The 17,842-nt window shown below is 42.1% G+C and overlaps 1 pseudogene; it reads left to right on the top strand.

Moving 5' to 3' along the window:
• Positions 1-1,305: 1,305 nt before the first annotated feature.
• Positions 1,306-2,676, top strand: LOC148136311 (putative G protein-coupled receptor 139; annotated as a pseudogene).
• The last annotated feature ends 15,166 nt before the right edge of the window (positions 2,677-17,842 follow it).

Genomic DNA, 17,842 nt, shown 5'->3' with positions numbered 1-17,842 from the left:
AGACGCCCTGCAAATATTTAAAAAGGTGGCCTGGCCCCTAAGCTTTTCTAATTATAAAGGAAGATGTGAAGTGAGTGTTCCCGCTCTGATACAACTCGTCAAATCACTTAGCTTTAAGCAAAACAAAAATCATTTAAACACTACACTGGAAGCACATCCAAAGGAAAGCAGAATGTTAATTAACCTAACAGTGGAAAAACTCCGCCGATCCGATGCAGTAACAATGAATAATCAATTGTTCCAATACAGTAATAGCTGATTAATGGCAAAAAAGATAACTACAAACACAGATTCATACAGGCCGGAGGGAACAACATCCAAAGAGAGAGACTTCAATAGAAAGTTAGAAAAACCCTTTACTGAAGCTTGCAACTCGCCAGCAGTCCAGCAGGACAGCTAAACAATCTCGAGGAATAAACTTGAACTCGGCGAACTGGCCACTGTCATTCCATTATTGAACGAGACGCTAAGGCACCTCTGCCTTTAGGACCTCTCCAGGAACAAGGACGAAATGACCTTTATAAACTGACAGCATCGTCACACACTCAGTGCTTTATATTTATACCACTTCTCGAGTGATGGCTTTGATCCTTAATTCCACCCTCTATTCTTTATCATTAACAGCTCGCTTGAAGATATTTAATGCTTTCTGGAAGGAACACTGAAAAACATTTTGTGCTGTGTGTTCATTCCCAGGCATTCAGACAAATTCGAGTAAGTTTCCGACTTGTCAAGTACGTTTTACTGGCTGGGAGAATGGAATTCAGTCCGATAACTTTCACGTAAAATTAGGGAGGATGTGGAAACAAAATTCTCCAAAGTTGTTAATCTAGTCATGGTCCCTTATCCATTATTCGCAACTGAGTAGACAATTTCAGAAACTGGACAATTGCTCGAATGTGATGAGCTACAACACACGTGTGGAGTCAACTGTTGGCAGTTGGGAAGACCAGACCACAGACCATAATGGGATTAATGACAAAAAAAAAATTCACAAGGCACGGTTATATTTTACAAAGGACAATTGTTTAAATGCATAAATAAGTTAAAATACATGACATTTGGGGTCCAACGCAGAGAAGAGAATGAAAGTAAAGTCTAGAATGCCAGGATCAGATCTTATTTTATTTAGTGTATTATGGAAATAAAACATTCTACATGATTGCAACTAATGTAAGTGATGAGTTGACATAATTGACTCTCTGGAGATGTGATGCATGTATAAATACAGATTACATCTGCCTAATGTTGGTCATACTGCAGCCACAGAACTTCTATTCCGACAGAAGTCATTCATTTTCAGAAATGGAGAAACCACCGATTTTATTATTGAAGGAGATTTATTATCCACTTCTTGCAGCTGTTTGTCTTCCAGGTGAGACATTGAACTTGTTTCTTTCGAGTTGATTTTAATTTATCCGTGTTAATGTTGCATATTATACATTTCCCATTGTCAGGGTTCACATATCATTGTCAAAAACAGTGTTTGAACACCTCTACTTTTTCCCTTTATCTGGAAGCATAGCTGATGTAATAACAACCCTCACAAAAGTGTCGCCTGCAAAGGCTTTTGTTGCTCTTTCGACAGTCTGACAATACCATACAGATAGATGGGACCACATTAAATATGGGTACATTTCCTGTTTTGTAGATCACTCAGAAAGTATTCACATCCTCTTAAAAAGTATCTTCCCTTCTATTTCAAACATGCATTGCAATATTACCGAAATGCTCTGTCTCTTTTTCAGCGAACACGATGACTGTTATAATTATCGTACGAGGAAACTGTGGTCTTTCTAAATGCATTTCTGCTTATCTGGTAGCCATGGCAACATCGGATCTCTTGGTCATTATCTATGATGTTATCGCATATCGCATTTTGCATTATCATTTTCCTCTTTCCTTCTTCTCCTACACACCTGTTTGCAAGTTCATTATATACATAGCTGCTACCAGTCTCGATTTAACTGTTTGGTTCACCGTTTCCTTCACATTTGACAGATTTGTGGTGATCTGCTGCCAGAAGTTTAAAACACAATATTGTACAGAAAGAACCGCAACGGCGGTATTAATAACCATTTCGGTCCTGACCTTGTTAAAAAATATTCCACTTTTGTTTACATATGAGTCAGAGCAAATCCTTAATAAAATCCAATGGGGCTGCCAGTCAAGCGTAACTTTCTTTGCTTCATCTCCAGGGATAGCGTTTGTCTGGGTTTACAGCCCTTGGTGGCTTGGCTTCCATTTATCTTAATTGTCTCATTTAATTGTTTAACCATCCGCCGTATTCTAATGGCGAATAGAACTCGGATTAAACTCCATGGACACAGAAAGGAGAATTAAAGCAATACAGAGATGGAGAACCGGAGGAAGTCGATCGTTTTATTGTTCTCAGTATCTGTCAGTTTCATATTGCTTTGGTTGACACGTTCCGCTACTTTGGTCATTACCAGACTGTCAAACCCTAATTATTACCGAGGTGAATTTAACGACCCTAAATATATCGCAACTGAAACGGGAAATATTCTCAAGTTGTTGAGCTGTTTCCTGAACCCATGTATTTATGCAGCAACCCAGAACAAATTCAGAGAGGAGCTGAAGGATGTGGTGAAATCGCTATTGAGCCAAACTCTCAAATATATTTTTAAAAATGTGGACAAGGGAAATGTATTTTAGGGGAATCTTTTTGTAGCTGAGACTTAATTTCATCTTGTTTCGCAAAATGGAGTTCTCTTCATCCCCCGGTAGTTAAAAACAAAATGATTCACGCAGTTATTTCATGGCTTATCGAACCCCTAAATTCGACATGTGCAATCATTTCTGTTTAGTACGATTTTTGGTTGAATTGTACAAATTGCATGTCCTTTCAAGGATGATATCTTCAAACTCAGGTATCAATGTTTAACAAAAAAGACTTGAGCTGTGATATTTTACACAAATATATGAATCTATTACTGATACCGGGATCAGATACTGAAAAATGTGTTGCTGGAAAAGCGCACCAGGTCAGGCAGCATTCAAGGAGCAGGAGAATCGACGTTTCGGGCATCAGCCTTTCTTCAGGATTCCTGCAACACATTTTTCAGCATCTGATCTCCAGCATCTGCAGTCGTCACTTTCCACCGTGATCAGATGCGTCAGGTTGAAATTGTCTGGAAAAGGAAATCAAAGATATTTCCGCCTCAAAATGAGAGACTGGCGTTTTTTATGCAAATTTTGCAAGAAAGACACTTGATTTTCCGACATGACTACACACTGAAACGCCACCCTCAGCAACTTTCAACAGGCACAAATCAAACAAAGGAACGTCCATTCTTGCCGTCCTGGTTATTGCATGATAAGAAAAGAAATATTTTAACAGATGTAGCAAATAACCTCTGTCAATCAGCCCACAGTGTACACAGGTATAATGCTGTTCTGTGCTGTACTTTTCTATGTTGTATGTTCTAAACCCGCATCCACTGCTTCTTCTGGATGTTCATTGAACAAGTGAACCTTTCTTTGTGTAAATTAAAATAAATGACCTCATGCCTTTTTAGAATCTTTCTCCTTCCAACTTGAAAATTTATATCCTTGTCTTGATCTCCTCCAAGCTAGGGAAAATGAATTTGTAATTCACCTCATCGATACGCATCATGATTTTATAAACCTCTTCAATGTCAGCTCTGAACCTCCCATGTTTCAGTGGAAAAGTTCATGCATATCCAGTCTCCAGTTATAATACAAACTCAGTTCCTGGTAACATCCAAGTAAACCTCTTCTCAGCACTCTCTAGCTTGATAAATCCTTCCTAAAAACGGGAGGACAGAATTGTATGCAGTACTCCAGAAGAGGCCTCCCCACATCCTGTGCAATCTCAAAATAATGTACCAACCCCACATCTGACCAATGATGGCAAGCTTGCTACACACTTCTTAATTACCCTATCAGTGTGTGATGGAGACTTGAAAGAATTATATACATGATCCTTGAGGTCTCTCTGTTCCACAAGAGTACTGAAAGACCAACTTTTAACTGGCTATGGCTTGCCTTTTTTATTTTATAAAATGCAATTTCTTGCATTTTCCAAACTAAACTCAATCTGTCACACTTCAGCCCATTGGCTCATACAGGCATAGATTCATAGAGATGTACAGCATGGAAACAGACTCTTCAGTCCAACCCATCCATGCCGACCAGATATCCCAACCCAATCTAGTCCCACCTGCCAGCACTCGACCATATCCCTCCAAACCCTTCCTATTTATATACTCATCCAAATGCCTCTTAAATGTTGCAATTGTACCAGCCTCCACCACATCCTCTGGCACCTCATTCCATACACGTACCACCCTCTGCATGAAAATGTTGCCCCTTAGGTCTATTTTATATCTTTCCTCTCTCACCGTAAACCTATGCCCTCTAGTTCTGGACTCCCTAACCCAGGGAAAAGACTTTGTATATTTATCCTTTCCATGCCCCTTACAATTTTGTAAACATCTATAAGGTCACCCCTCAGCCTCCGATACTCCAGGGAAAATAGCTCCAGCCTGTTCAGCCTCTCCCTGTAGCTCAGATTCTCCAACCCTGGCAACATCCTTGTAAATCTTTTCTGAACCCTTTCAAGATTCACAACATTTTTCCGATAGGAAAGAGACCAGAATTGCACGCAATATTCCAACAGTGGTCGAACCAATGTCCTGTACAGCCGCAACATGACCTCCCAACTCCTGTACTCAATACTCTGACCAATAAAGGAAAGCATACCAAACGCCTTCTTCACTATCCTATCAATCTGCGACTCCACTTTCAATGGGCTGTAAACCTGCACTCCAAGGTCTCTTTGTTCAGCAACAGTCCCTCGGACCTTACCATTAAGTGTATAAGTTCTGTTAAGGTTTGCTTTCCCAAAATGCAGCACCTCGTATTTATCTGAATTAACCTCCATCTGCCACTTCTCAGCCCATTGGCCCATCTGGTCCAGATCCTGTTGTAATCTGAGGTCACCCTCTTCGCTGTGCACCACACCTCCAATTTTTGTGTCATCTGCAAACTTACTATCTGCATCTCTTATGTTCTTATCCGAATCATTTATGTAACTGACAAAAATATGAGGGCCTAGCATCGATCCTTCCGGCACTCCACTGGTCACAGGCCTCCAGTCTGAAAAACTGCCCTCCACCACCACCCTCTGTCTTCTACCTTTGAGCCATTTCTGCATCCAAATGGCTAGTTCTCCCTTTACTCCATGAGATCGAACGTTGCTCATCAGTCTCCCATGGGGAAACTTGTTGAACGCCTTACTGAAGTCCATGTAGATCACATCAACTGTTCTACCCGCATCAATCTTATTTGTTACTTCATCAAAAAACTCAATCAAGTTTGTGAGACATGAATTCCCACAGACAAAACCATGTTGATGATCCCGAATCAGTCATTGCCTTTCCAAATACATGTACATCCTGTCCCTCAGGATTCCCTCTATCAACTTGCCCACCACCGAGGTCAGGCTCACCAGTCTATAGTTTCCTGGCTTGTCTTTACCGCCCTTCTTAAACAGTGGCACCACGTTTGCCAACCTCCAGTCTTCCGGCACCTCACCTGTGACTATCGATGATACAAATATCTCAGCATGAGGCCCAGCAATCACTTCTCTAGCTTCCCACAGAGTATTCGGGTGCACCTGATCAGGTCCTGGAAATTTATCCGCCTTAAACCGTTTCAAGACATCCAGCACTTCCTCCTCTGTAATCTGGACATTTTGCAAGATGTCACCATCTATTTCCCTACAGTCTATATCTTCCATATCCTTTTCCACAGTAAACACTGATGCAAAATATTCATTTAGTATCTCCCCGATTTTCTGTGGCTCCACACAAAGGCCGCCTTGCTGATCTTTGAGGGGCCCTATTCTCTCCGTAGATACGTTTTTGTCCTTAATGCATTTGTAAAAACCCTCTTGCATTCTCATTAATTCTATTTGCCAAAGCTATCTCAGGTCCCCGTTTTGCCCTCCTGATTTCCCTCTTAAGTATACTCCTACTTTCTTTATACACTTCTAAGGATTCAATCGATCTATCCTGTCTGTACCTGATATATGCTTCCTTTTTCTAACCAAACCCTCAATTTCTTTAGTCATCCAGCATTCCCTTTATCTACCAGCCTTCCCTTTCACCCTGACAGGAATATACTTTCTCTGGATTCTCGTTATCTCATTTCTGAAGGCTTCCCATTTTCCAACTGTCCCTTTACCTGCGAACATCTGCCTCCAATCAGCTTTTGAAAGTTATACGGTCAAAATTGGCCTTTCTCCAATTTAGAACTTCAACTTTAAGATCTGGTCTATCCTTTTCCATCACGATTTAAACGAACAAAATTATGGTCAAAGTGTTCACCTGCCCTGCCTTATTTCCCAAGAGTCAGTCATGTTTTGCACCTTCTCTAGTCGGTATATCCACATACTGAATCAAAACATTGTCTTGTACATACCTAAGAAATTCTTTTCCATCTAAACCTTTAACACTATGACCCAAGTGATCAACAGATCTATTTCTCATTTAGATAACTCTCTTCACTGTCCATAGTACCAACAATATTAGTGTCATCTGTAATGTTAGAAACCATGCTTTCGATATTATCATCGAAATCACTTGTATAAAAGACTAACAAAAGTGGATCCCACACTGATCGCTATGGGACACGGTTGGTCAAAGACCTTCAGTCCCACAAAAGAACTCTTCAGTATTCTGAAAAATTACATTATTTAGGGACTACGATTCATAACAAGTCGGAATTTGGGATATTTCATATCGTGCTTCTCCTAAGATGGCAGCTCATATCTTTCTTCCATTGTGAAGATGACTTCTCATAGTCATACCAGTCCAGTGGGAGTTTGGCTACACTGTAACTCACTGCTTCATTCAACTGCGAACACAGTTTAAATAGAACGGGGAGGAAAAGAGTGAACGGCATAATGAATGTTGGATATTGGTGCCCTTTGTGAAATGACAGGATTTTCCTCATAATACTTGTGTATTTTGCAATCTAATTTATCAGCGATTACTGCAGCAATTTAATTGGTAAAATCTTAACTTGGGAAAACAAATCGAGAATCAGGTAAACCACCGTGCTCACGTTGCTCGTTGAACTGTCGTCAATAAGTTACTTGGTGCCAAATGTACACTATCATAAGTGTGTTATTTTCAAAGTTAAAAAGGTTTTGTTCTCACAATGAGTGAAAATCAACCATCCAATACAGGTGGCAAGGGAAACTTTGTAATCCAACCACATGAGTCGCTGTTCCATGACCACACACCAAAAGGATTAATAAAATTAATCAACAAAGAGAAAATTAAAACGTGACCTTAAAAGTATAATATAACAAAAATCCTTCATGCAAATACAATTATTACAGGAGGGAGGTCTCATCAAGACACATTGTACCAGCACCTGTAATTAATGATCCCTTCATCGAGCAGTCCTGATCAGGCAAATGGTAATTAGGTTATCAGATGTGAAGGAAGACACAAATGACCTGTACAAGAGGGACGGATTGCATCTAAATTGGAAGGGTGGAAGGGGACTAATATACTGGCAGGAAGATTTGCTAGAGGTACTCGGGAGGACTTAAACTAGTAAGGTGGCGGTGGGGGGGGAGAGGCGGGGCGGTGGTGGGACCAGGGAGATAGTAAAGAAAGAGATCAATTTGAGACTGGTATAGTTGAGAACAGAAGTGAGTCAAACAGTCAGGGAAGGCAGGGACAAGGTAGGACTAATAAATTAAACTGCATTTATTTCAACACGAGGGGCCTAACAGGGAAGGCAGACGAACTCAGGACATTGTTAGGAACATGGGACTGGGATATCAGAGCAATTACAGAAAAATGACTCATGGATGGCAGGACTGGCAGCTTTATGTTCCAGGATACAAGTGCTACAGGAAGGATAGAAAGTAGGCAAGAGAGGAGGGGCAGTGGCATTTTATATAAGGGATAGCATTACAGCTGTGCTGAGGGAGGATATTCCCGGAAATACATCCAGGGAAATAATTTGGGTGGAACTGAGAAATAAGAAAAGGATGATCACCTTATTGGGATTGTATTATATACCCCCCAATAGTCATACGGAAATTGAGAAACAAACTTGTAAGGAGATCTCTGCTGTTTGTAAGGATAATAGGGTGGTTTTGATAGGGGATTTTAACTTTCCAACATCGACTGGGACAGCCATAGTGTTAAGGGTTTAGATGGAGAGGAATTTGTTAAGTGTCTTCAAGATTTTTTTCTGAATCGGTGTGTGGTTGTACCTACTAGAGAAGGTGCAAAACTTGACCTACCCCCACGGAAGTGCCAGTGGGGGAGCACTTTAGGGCCAGTGACCATAATTCTATTAGATTTAAAATAGTGATAGAAAAGGACAGACCAGATCTAAAAGTTGAAGTTCTAAATTGGAGAAAGGCCAATTTTGACAATATTAGGCAAGAACTTTCGAAAGCTGATTGGAGGCAGATGTTTGCAGGTAACGGGATGGTTGAAAGTGGGGAAGTCTTCAAAAATGAGATTATGAGAATCCAGCGAAAGTATATTCCTGTCAGGGTGAAAGGGAAGGCTGGTATGCATAGTGAACGCTGGAGGACCAAATTATTTGAGGGTTTAACTACAAAGAACAAAGAACAAAGAAAGTTTACAGCCCAGCAACAGGCCCTTCGGCCCTCCAAGCCTGAGCCCATCCAGAAGTACTGTCTAAACCTGTCGGCCAATTCCTAAGCATCTGAATCCCTCTGCTCCGCACCTCCTCATGCATCTATCCAGATGCATCTTAAAAGAATCTACCGTGCCTGCCTCTACCACGTCTGCTGGCAACGCGTTCCAAACGCCCACTACCCTCTGTGTGAAGTACTTAGTGCGTGTATCCCCCTTAAACATTTCACCTCTCATCTTGAAAGCGTGCTCTCGTTACTGAACCCTTCATCCTGGGATAAAGCTTGTCTCTATCCACCCTGTCTATACCCTTCATGATTTTGTAAATCTCAATCAGGTGCCCCCTCAATCTCCCTTTTACTAATGAAAATAAACCGAACCTACTCAACCTCTCTTCATAGCTAGTACCTTCCATACCAGGCAACATCCTCGTAAACCTTCTCTGCACCCTCTCCAAGGCGTCCATATCCTTTCGGTAATGTGGCGCCCAGAACTGTACACAGTATTCTAAATGCGGCCGAACCAACGTCTTGTACAACTTTAACATGACTTGGTTAAAATAAAGAAGGAAGCACATGTCAAGTATTGACAGAATAGATTAAGTGAATCCTCAGAAGAATATAAAGGCAGCAGGAGGTGAATAAGGGGACATGAGATAGCTTTACGAAATAGAATTAAGGAGAATCCAAAGGGTTTTTTCAAATACATAAAGGACAAAAGTGTAACTAGGGAGAGAATAGGGCCCCTCAATGAACAGCAAGGCGGTCATTGTGTGGAGCCGCAGTAAATGGGGGAGATACTAAACGAGCATTTTGCATCAGAATTTACTGCGGAAAAAGATAAGGAAGATATAGAATGTAGGATAATAGATGGTGACATCTTGCAAAATATCCAGATTACAGAGGGGGAAGTACTGGATCTATTTATACGCATAAGGGTGGATACATAAATTCCCAGGACCTGATCAGGTGTACCCGAGAACTCTGTGGGAAGCTAGAGAAGTGATTGATGGGCCTCTTGCTGAGATATTTGTATCATCGATAGTCACAGGTGATGTGCTGGAAGACTAGAGGTTGGCTAAACGTGGTGCAACTGTTTAAGTAGGATGGATAGGATAAGTCAGGGAACTATAGACCGGTGAGCCTGACGTCCGTGGAGGGCAAGTTGATAGAGGGAATCCCGAGGGACAGGATGTACATAGTGTCATAGAGTTATAGAGTCGTACATTTGGAAAGGCAAGGACTGATTAGGTTTAGTCAACATGGCTTTGTGCGTGGGAAATCATGTCTCAAAAAAATTTATTGACTTTTTTGAAAAAGTAACCAAGAAAACTGATGAGGGCAGAGCTGTAGATGTAGATCTGTACCGACTTCAGTAAGGCATTCGACTTGGTTCCCAATGGGAGACTGGTTTGCAAATTTAGATCGCATGGAATACAGGGAGAACTAGCCATTTGGATACAGAACTGGCTCAAATGTAGAAGACAGAAGGTGGTGGAGAGTTGTTTTTCAGAATGGAGGCCTGTGACCAGTGGAGTGCCGCAAGGATCGATGCTGGGTCCGCTACGTTTTGTGATTTACATAAATGTGAGAATGAGGTACCCTTAGTAAGTTTGCAGATGGCACAAAAATTGGAGGTGTAGTGGACAGCGAAGAAGATTACCTCAGATTCCAACAGGATGTTGACCAGATGGGCCAATCGGCTGAGACGTGGCAGATGGAGTATTATTCAGATAAATGCGAGTTGCAGGCATTTTGGGAAAGCAAATATTAGCAGGACTTATACACTTAATGGTAAGGTCCTAGGGAGTGTTGCTGAACAAAGAGAACTTGGAGTGCAGGCTCGTAGCTCCTTGGAAGTGGAGTCGCAAGTAAATAGGTTAGTGAAATAGGCGTTTGATATGCTTTCTTTTATTGGTCAGAGTATTGAGTACAGGAGTTGGGAGGTCATGTTGCGGCTGTACAGGACATGGTTTAGGCCACTGTTGGAATATTGCGTACAATTCTGATCTCTTTCCTATCAGAAAGATGTTGTGAATCTTGAAAGGGTTCAGAAACGATTTACAGGGATGTTGCCAGGGTTGAGTGATTTGAACTGTAGGGAGAGGCTGAACAGGATGTTCAGGGCTTTTTTCCCTGGAGTGTCAGAGGTTGATAGGTGACCTTAAAGATGTTTCCAAAATTATGAGGGACATAGAATGGATAAATATACAAAGTATTTTTCCTGCGATAGGGGAGTCGGGAACTAGAGGGCATAGTTTTTGAGTGAAAAAGGAAAGATATAAAAGAGACCGAAGGGGCAACCTTTTTACGCAGAGGGTGGTACATGTATGGAATGAGCTGCTAGAGGAAATAGTGGAGGCGAGTACAATTGCAACATTTAAAATGCATTTGGATGGGTATGACTAGATCGGGTTTGGAGGGATATGGGCTGGGTGCCCGCAAGTGGGACTAGATTGGGTTGGGGTATGTAGTCGGCATGGACGGGTTGGACCGAAGGATCTGTTTCTGTGCTGTACATTTGTATGACTCTATGACTCAGACGACAAAATATTGGAACAGAATTAGGACATTCGACCAATTCAGCCTGTTCTGCCATTAAGTGATAGCTGACCTGTTTCTCCACGGCATTCAACGAGCGCTGTGTAGCAGCTTTGCTTGCCATTGGGCGGGACGGTGGCTCAGTGGTTAGCACTGCTGCCTCTTAGCATTACGGGCGCTGGTTCAATTCAAGCGTTCAGTGACTGTCTGTGTTGAGATGCATTATCTCCCCCAGGTGCTCAAGTTTTCTTTCACAGTTCGTAGATGTGCAGCTTTGGTGTATTAGTCAGTGCCAGATGTAAGGTAGTGAAACAGGTTTGAGTCGGATGCTTTTCAGAAAGTTGGTGTAGATTTGCTGGACTGACTTGGCCTATCTCCACACTGTAGGAATTATCCCCGTAAATTTGAAGCTTTTGGTTGGGTGTAAATTAACAGAATCTACATTTAATTCGGGGACTTGTTAAGAAATCTAACAAACATGGAATGGAACAGTTAACTTCAACTTTATTGCATGGAGCAAACAAAATATGGCCACACAAGTCAGCAAATTATATCTGACAACATAGTCTGGCCCTTACCAAATAACCGCAGGAATTTAGCTCCGATTTCAAACAAATATTTTTGCTTCGAGCTGCACCAATTATTTGATTATTTTGTAGTGCAGTGCTGTTCACCGAAGTTCAGTGACTCAAGTATCCTGGTGTTAAATTATTATTGAAATTTCTGTCCCGCAAGTTTAAAGTGCAAAATTAGTGGTGATCCTTTCAATATTTTCGTTCACTGTATTGACGACTCAGTTGGAGCCATCATGTACGCAGCTTGCTTTCATATCAAAGGTAGATACCCTGTTATTTGATAAATTCCGAATTGAAGGTCTGTTGCAGGGCAGCTTTTGCTCAAACAACCGCAGGACATTCCTTCTGAAGCCAATCTTATGCAACTATTTGTCATGAGGCAGCAGGTTAAGTAGCATTGTTACTTCTTCCCTCCTAGAAAACTGCTTGCTTATGTGGTTTCCCAGAAACACACAATTTCTTTCAATTCCCTAATACATCTGAATTTGAATTTGAATTTGAATTGAATTCATTGTGACGTGTACCGAGGCACAGTGAAAAGCTTTATCTTTCGAGCAATACAGGCAGATCCCAGAGTTAGGTAGCATATATAGTAAATAATAGATAAACAGCGGCAAAATTAAAAAAAAAAACAAAACTACGGTTACAGGTGAATGTTAAGAGTTTGTGTGTCCATTCAGTATTCTACCACCAGTAGGGTAGAAACTGTGGTGAAACCAACTGTGTTCAGGCTTCGATATCTTTTCCCTGATGGTAGAGGCTGGAGAAAAACGTTGCCAGGTTGGGATGGATCTTTGAGAATTCTGGCGGTCTTTCCTTGACAGTCGGCCTGGTGGATGGATTATACAGATGGGAGGTTGTCCTTAGTGATTCAAGTCCGCTCTTGAATGGTACAGTGCCATACCAGGAAGTGATACATCCAGACAGAATGCTCTCGATTCCGCATCTATAAACGTTGGCAAGGGTATTCACCGTCATGCCAAATTTCCTCAGCTGCCTGAGGATGAAGAGACGTTGTTGGGCCTTTTTAACCAGTGCGTCCACATGAAGCGTCCACGAAAGCTTGTTGTGGATGACCACTCCCAGGAATTTGATACTCTCCACTCGTTCCTCCTCTCTGCAGTTAATGTGTGGGGGGCATGAGTAACATTCTGCCAAAAGTCAATAATGAGTTCCTTTATTTTGCCGGCATTGAGAGACGGGATGTTCTCAGTGCACCATTTTTCCAGGTCTTCCACCTCACATCTGTTGTCTGATTCGTTGGCATCTGAGATTCGACCGACTGTGGTGGCGTCATCAGTGAACTTGCAAATGGCATTAGTCTGATGTATGGCGACGCAGTCATGGGTATACAGTGAGTATAGTAAGGAGCTGCATACGCACTCCTGCACAGGGCTCCAGTGTTGAGTGTTAGTGACGATGAAATATTGTCCCCAACCTTCAGAGGACTGGAACAGGGAGGTAATGGAATTGAATGTGTGGATGGGGAACTGGTGCAGGAAGCAAGGATTTAAATTCTTGGACGACTGGGGTATGTTTTGCGGTCAGGATAAATTATACAAGAGGGACGGGTTGCACCTTAATGGGTGGGGGACCAGCATTCTGGCAGGTCGGTTTGCCACAGCAACACAGTGCAGGGGACTTAGAATCAGGGGATGTACACTCAGTATGGATAGAGATGAGAAATTCTAAGGGTAGAAAGACCCTAATGAGAGTTATCTGCAGGCCCCCAAACAGTAGCCCGGCTGTAGTGTGTCAGTTGAATAAGGAGCTGAAATTTGCCTGTTACAAAGATATTACTACAGTTGTTATGGGGGATTTCAACATGCAGGTAAACTGGGAGAATCAGGATGGTACTAGACCCCAAGAAAGTGCGTTTTTGAAGTGCCTGAGATGGATTCTTAGAACAGCTTGTGCTGGAGCCTACCAGGGAGAAAGCAATTCTGGATCTGGTGTTGTGCAATGAGCCGGATTTGATCAGGGACCCCGAAGAAAGGGAGCCATTAGGAGGTCGTGATAACAATACAATAAGCTTTAATCTGCAAATTGAAAGGGAGAGGATAGAATCGGAAGTGACAATATTTCAGTTGAATAAGGGAAACGATGGAGCTATGAGGGAGGAGCTGGCCAATGTTCAATGGTGCAATACCCTGGCAGGGATGGCAGTGGAGCAACATTGGCAGGTATTTCTGGGTATAATGCAGAAGATGCAGGATCAGGTCGTTCCAAAAAGGAAGAAAGATCCTAAGGGAAGGCAGGGGTGGCGAGGGAAGTTGAGGACCATATAAAGACAAAAGGGAAAAAGTATAACATAGCAAAGATGCGTGGGAAACCGGAGGACTGGGAAGCTTTTAAAGAACAACAGAGCATAACTAAAAAAGGTACGCAAAGAAAAAAGGTACGAAGGTAATCTGGTCAAAAATATAAAGGAGGATAGTAAAGGCTTTTTTAGGTATGTGGAAATAAATGGTTAAGACTAAAATTCGGCCTTGATGACGGAAATGGGTGGATTTATTACGGGGAGCAAAGAAATGGCAGAAGAGTTGAATTGGTAGTTTAGATCTTTTAAAAAGGGGCTCCAGCAAGAGCAAACAAAACGAGGGTCCACAGAGGACTTGGAATGGTCAAGCAAAAATACAATACATGCTAAATAAGCATGGCTCAGAGTCTGTAAAGCAGTTAGAATTGTGGATTAGGGAATATGGTTTTCTGGAGTGAGGATGTTTTAGTAAAAGGCAGTTGGAAGTATTGAGATCGAGGTTGGAGCAGAGAGAGAAGGAGAAAAGAAAGGGGAAAATAGAACCTGTTCATTGGTTTGCTTACAACATATGGAAGGCTGATATCAGGGAAAGGAAACCTCAAGTAAAAGATAGATCAAGTACGCATAGAAACAACAGCGCACATGCAGATGCGTGCGGGAAAACAACCTAACGACACTGTACAGTGTCTTAAGTCTGTTTCAGATCCTGACGTTGATGACTGCACTCTGAGACCGACAGCCTCCCTCCGAGATCCGCCTGGCGAAAGGTCCACGTCAGCGGCCGCCACCTCAGGGTCTGCTGAATCACTGATAGCATCTCGTACCCGCAACAGATTGAAGCAAGAATGCCAAGAGAAGTATAACTGGCCAGCCATAAATGTTCATGCTCGAGCAGCCAACCCGCAAGTACAAGAGAACGGAGAGTTTAATGCTGGCACCCACCTGTAGGGAGGCATTCCCAGTGCGAATGGACATGACCAAAATCGCAATGTGTAAACAATCAGAAGAGGTGATCGTGTCCCATAACCTTATGCACCTCACTGAAGTCCATAAGACTCATCGTGGACTGAGACCACCTGAAGATATAATGGCAGCAGAAATGACACTGTATGAAACACACATGAGAAACAGCTTCATGAATGGAATGAAGGAGGAAATAGCGAAAAAGATGGTCGCCCAGCCGTTGGAGGAAGGTGCTGCAGAAAAAGAGAATGCAGAAGAGATGCGAGCAGAGGTTGATCTGGCAAGTGCTTTTTTTGCAGAGCAATGGACAACTGAGCGAGGCAGTCACTGCACAGACAGTCCCATTGGCCCTGGAGGCTGGACAGCAGAGTGACTGACAGGGGATGGCTGACGTGGAGGTGTGCAGCCCACAAGGTACAGGTAAGCCTCTTTCCTTTATGCTTGGCAATGAAGACTCGCTAATGCTAATCCCTTCTACTAACCTTCCAGGAACTGAAACAAGTCCCACCCCGATATTGAGCACTGAGATTGCATAACGTGGATCATATGTTCAGTACAATGATGATGCGTATAAATCAATGCCTAAATCTATGTTATAATGGGAAGGTATACCAGTTGCCTTTTTAGAGTAGATACAGGGGCATCCCTGAAAGGCTAAGTTCTGATAATGAGACACCATTTGTCAAATAATGCCCTACAGCAGGCCAGTGATTATTTGGGAATAAACATGAGCCAACACTGTGCCAACCACCCAGCGAGCGGTGGGGCAGTGGGAAGAGAAAATGCTACCTTAAAAAATAAATTGACAAAATGTTGTGAGGAACTAGGGGTGACATAGACAAAGGCATTTCCGATTGTGCTAATATATATGTGATCTAGGAGGAGAGGAAAAGCTAATCTTAGCCTGTTTGAGATTTTGTTTGATAGGTTGCCAAATACAGGAATTGGCGCAAGACCAAAGGTAAGACAGATAACAGGCCACTGTGAGGATGAGATGTTGTGTTACGATATAAAACTGTCTACACTTCTGTCTGAAATAAAGAATCAAGTGAAAGCAGCACAACCAGCAGAAGGGAAGCTGCACGATCTCGAACCTGGAGACTATACAGTGGTGAAAGACTTCAGGAGGAAAGATTGGAATGCGAAGAAGTGTCTGGGACCGTTTCAATGCTCCTTTCAACACAGACAGCTGTTAAGATCGTTGATTTTTAGTTACCTGGCTCTTTAGATGTTTTAAAATCTGGCTCTATTATTTGTCGTCCTTGTTGTCATACAATGACAAAAAGGAGGACAATGTAATGGAAATTTCACATTTACGGTGAAATCTGAAATCCATTTACTGTGAAATTTGTAAGAAGAGAAATGATTTCTAAATTTGGTACTGTGCTCAAGCTCGCAGAGTGCTTTTGCTGAGTTCTGCAGTTAAGAACGCAGCCTGTTCCTGTTTCTGCAGAAGTTTGTAAAGATTCAAACTAGCCTTGTGAGCGGTCAAAATTCAACAAAGGTTACGAGATACGAAGGAGAGTGTGTCCAAATAACGAAAGAAATGAAAACGAATAGCAACTCAAATGTGCATAGTCTTTGTCCTTGATAATGTGATAAGAAGCACTATAAGTCAAGAATTTGAATTATGTTCCGGGGCTTTGCTCGCTGCATTTTGCTAGCTGCATTGTGCCCCTCTGTAATACACAGGTTAAACTGATATAATAGAATTCTTTTTCTTCGCTCTTGCTAATAGATGAGTCGATTCTGGATAAGTGGTGCTGGAAGAGCACAGCAGTTCAGGCAGCATCGATGCTGCCTGAACTGCTGTGCTCTTCCAGCACCACTAATCCAGAATCTGGTTTCCAGCATCTGCAGTCATTGTTTTTACCTAATAGATGAGTCGAGTCCATTTACTTTTCACGACAGGCATATATACAACACTCCAATTTTTTTTTTTGTTTGGGAGCTCTGCACTGAATATTGCTGTTTTGTATATTTAGTGTTCCTGTGTGTTCGCATTCTTTTTAGACACTTCCGTGTTAATTATTTGCAATGTTGTGTTTTGCAGTGTTTGGTTTTGTTCTGTTTCATCGGGTAGGTTAGTAGTTAATACACAGTAGTTGCATTGTAATTCGCGTTTTTTTTTATTATACTGGTATTTGTCATATTTTCCATAACTTCACATTTTTGTAAAGTTACAAAGCTTTTTCTTGCCAATAAATATATTACAAAAACATTACAGCAGAGGAACATGAGCTTCATCACTCCAAGCCGACGCTGATCCAGATCTTCTATCTAAACTTGTTGCTTCCTTTATAAGAGACTGCCTACATTTGCTCCGTGCCCATTCATGTATCTGTCTATATAGATATTAAATGATGCTATCGTGCCCGTCTCTACCATCTCTGGTGGCAACATATTCCAGGTACCCACCATCCTCTGCATAAATATCTTTCCACACATAACTCCCTTCAACTTTTCCCCTCTCACTTTGAACTGATGATCCCCCCGTAAGTGGGTCCCCGCCTCTGGGAAAAAGCTTATTACTTTCCACCCTGTCTGCATCTCTCATAATACTGTAGACATAAATCAGGTCCTCGCTCAATGTCTATCTTTCGAATGAACATAATCCTAATCTACTCAAAGACTCTTCATAGTTTGCACCCTCCATCTCTGGTAATATCCTGGTGAACCTCCTCTGCACCTTCTCCAGAGCATCCACATCCTTCTCCTAATATGGCAACCAGAACTGTACGCAGTATTCCAAATGCTGCTGAATCAAAGTACCATACAACTCTAAGATGACCTGCCAACTCTTGTACTCAATACCCCATCCAATGA

Source organism: Chiloscyllium plagiosum, unplaced genomic scaffold (genome assembly GCF_037043375.1).
Source record: "Chiloscyllium plagiosum isolate Xiang-an unplaced genomic scaffold, Cpla_swu_hap1 HiC_scaffold_46, whole genome shotgun sequence".
Taxonomy (NCBI): Eukaryota; Metazoa; Chordata; class Chondrichthyes; order Orectolobiformes; family Hemiscylliidae; genus Chiloscyllium; species Chiloscyllium plagiosum.
The sequence above is the reverse complement of the archived record's forward strand: the minus strand, read 5'-3'. Positions and strand labels throughout refer to the sequence as shown.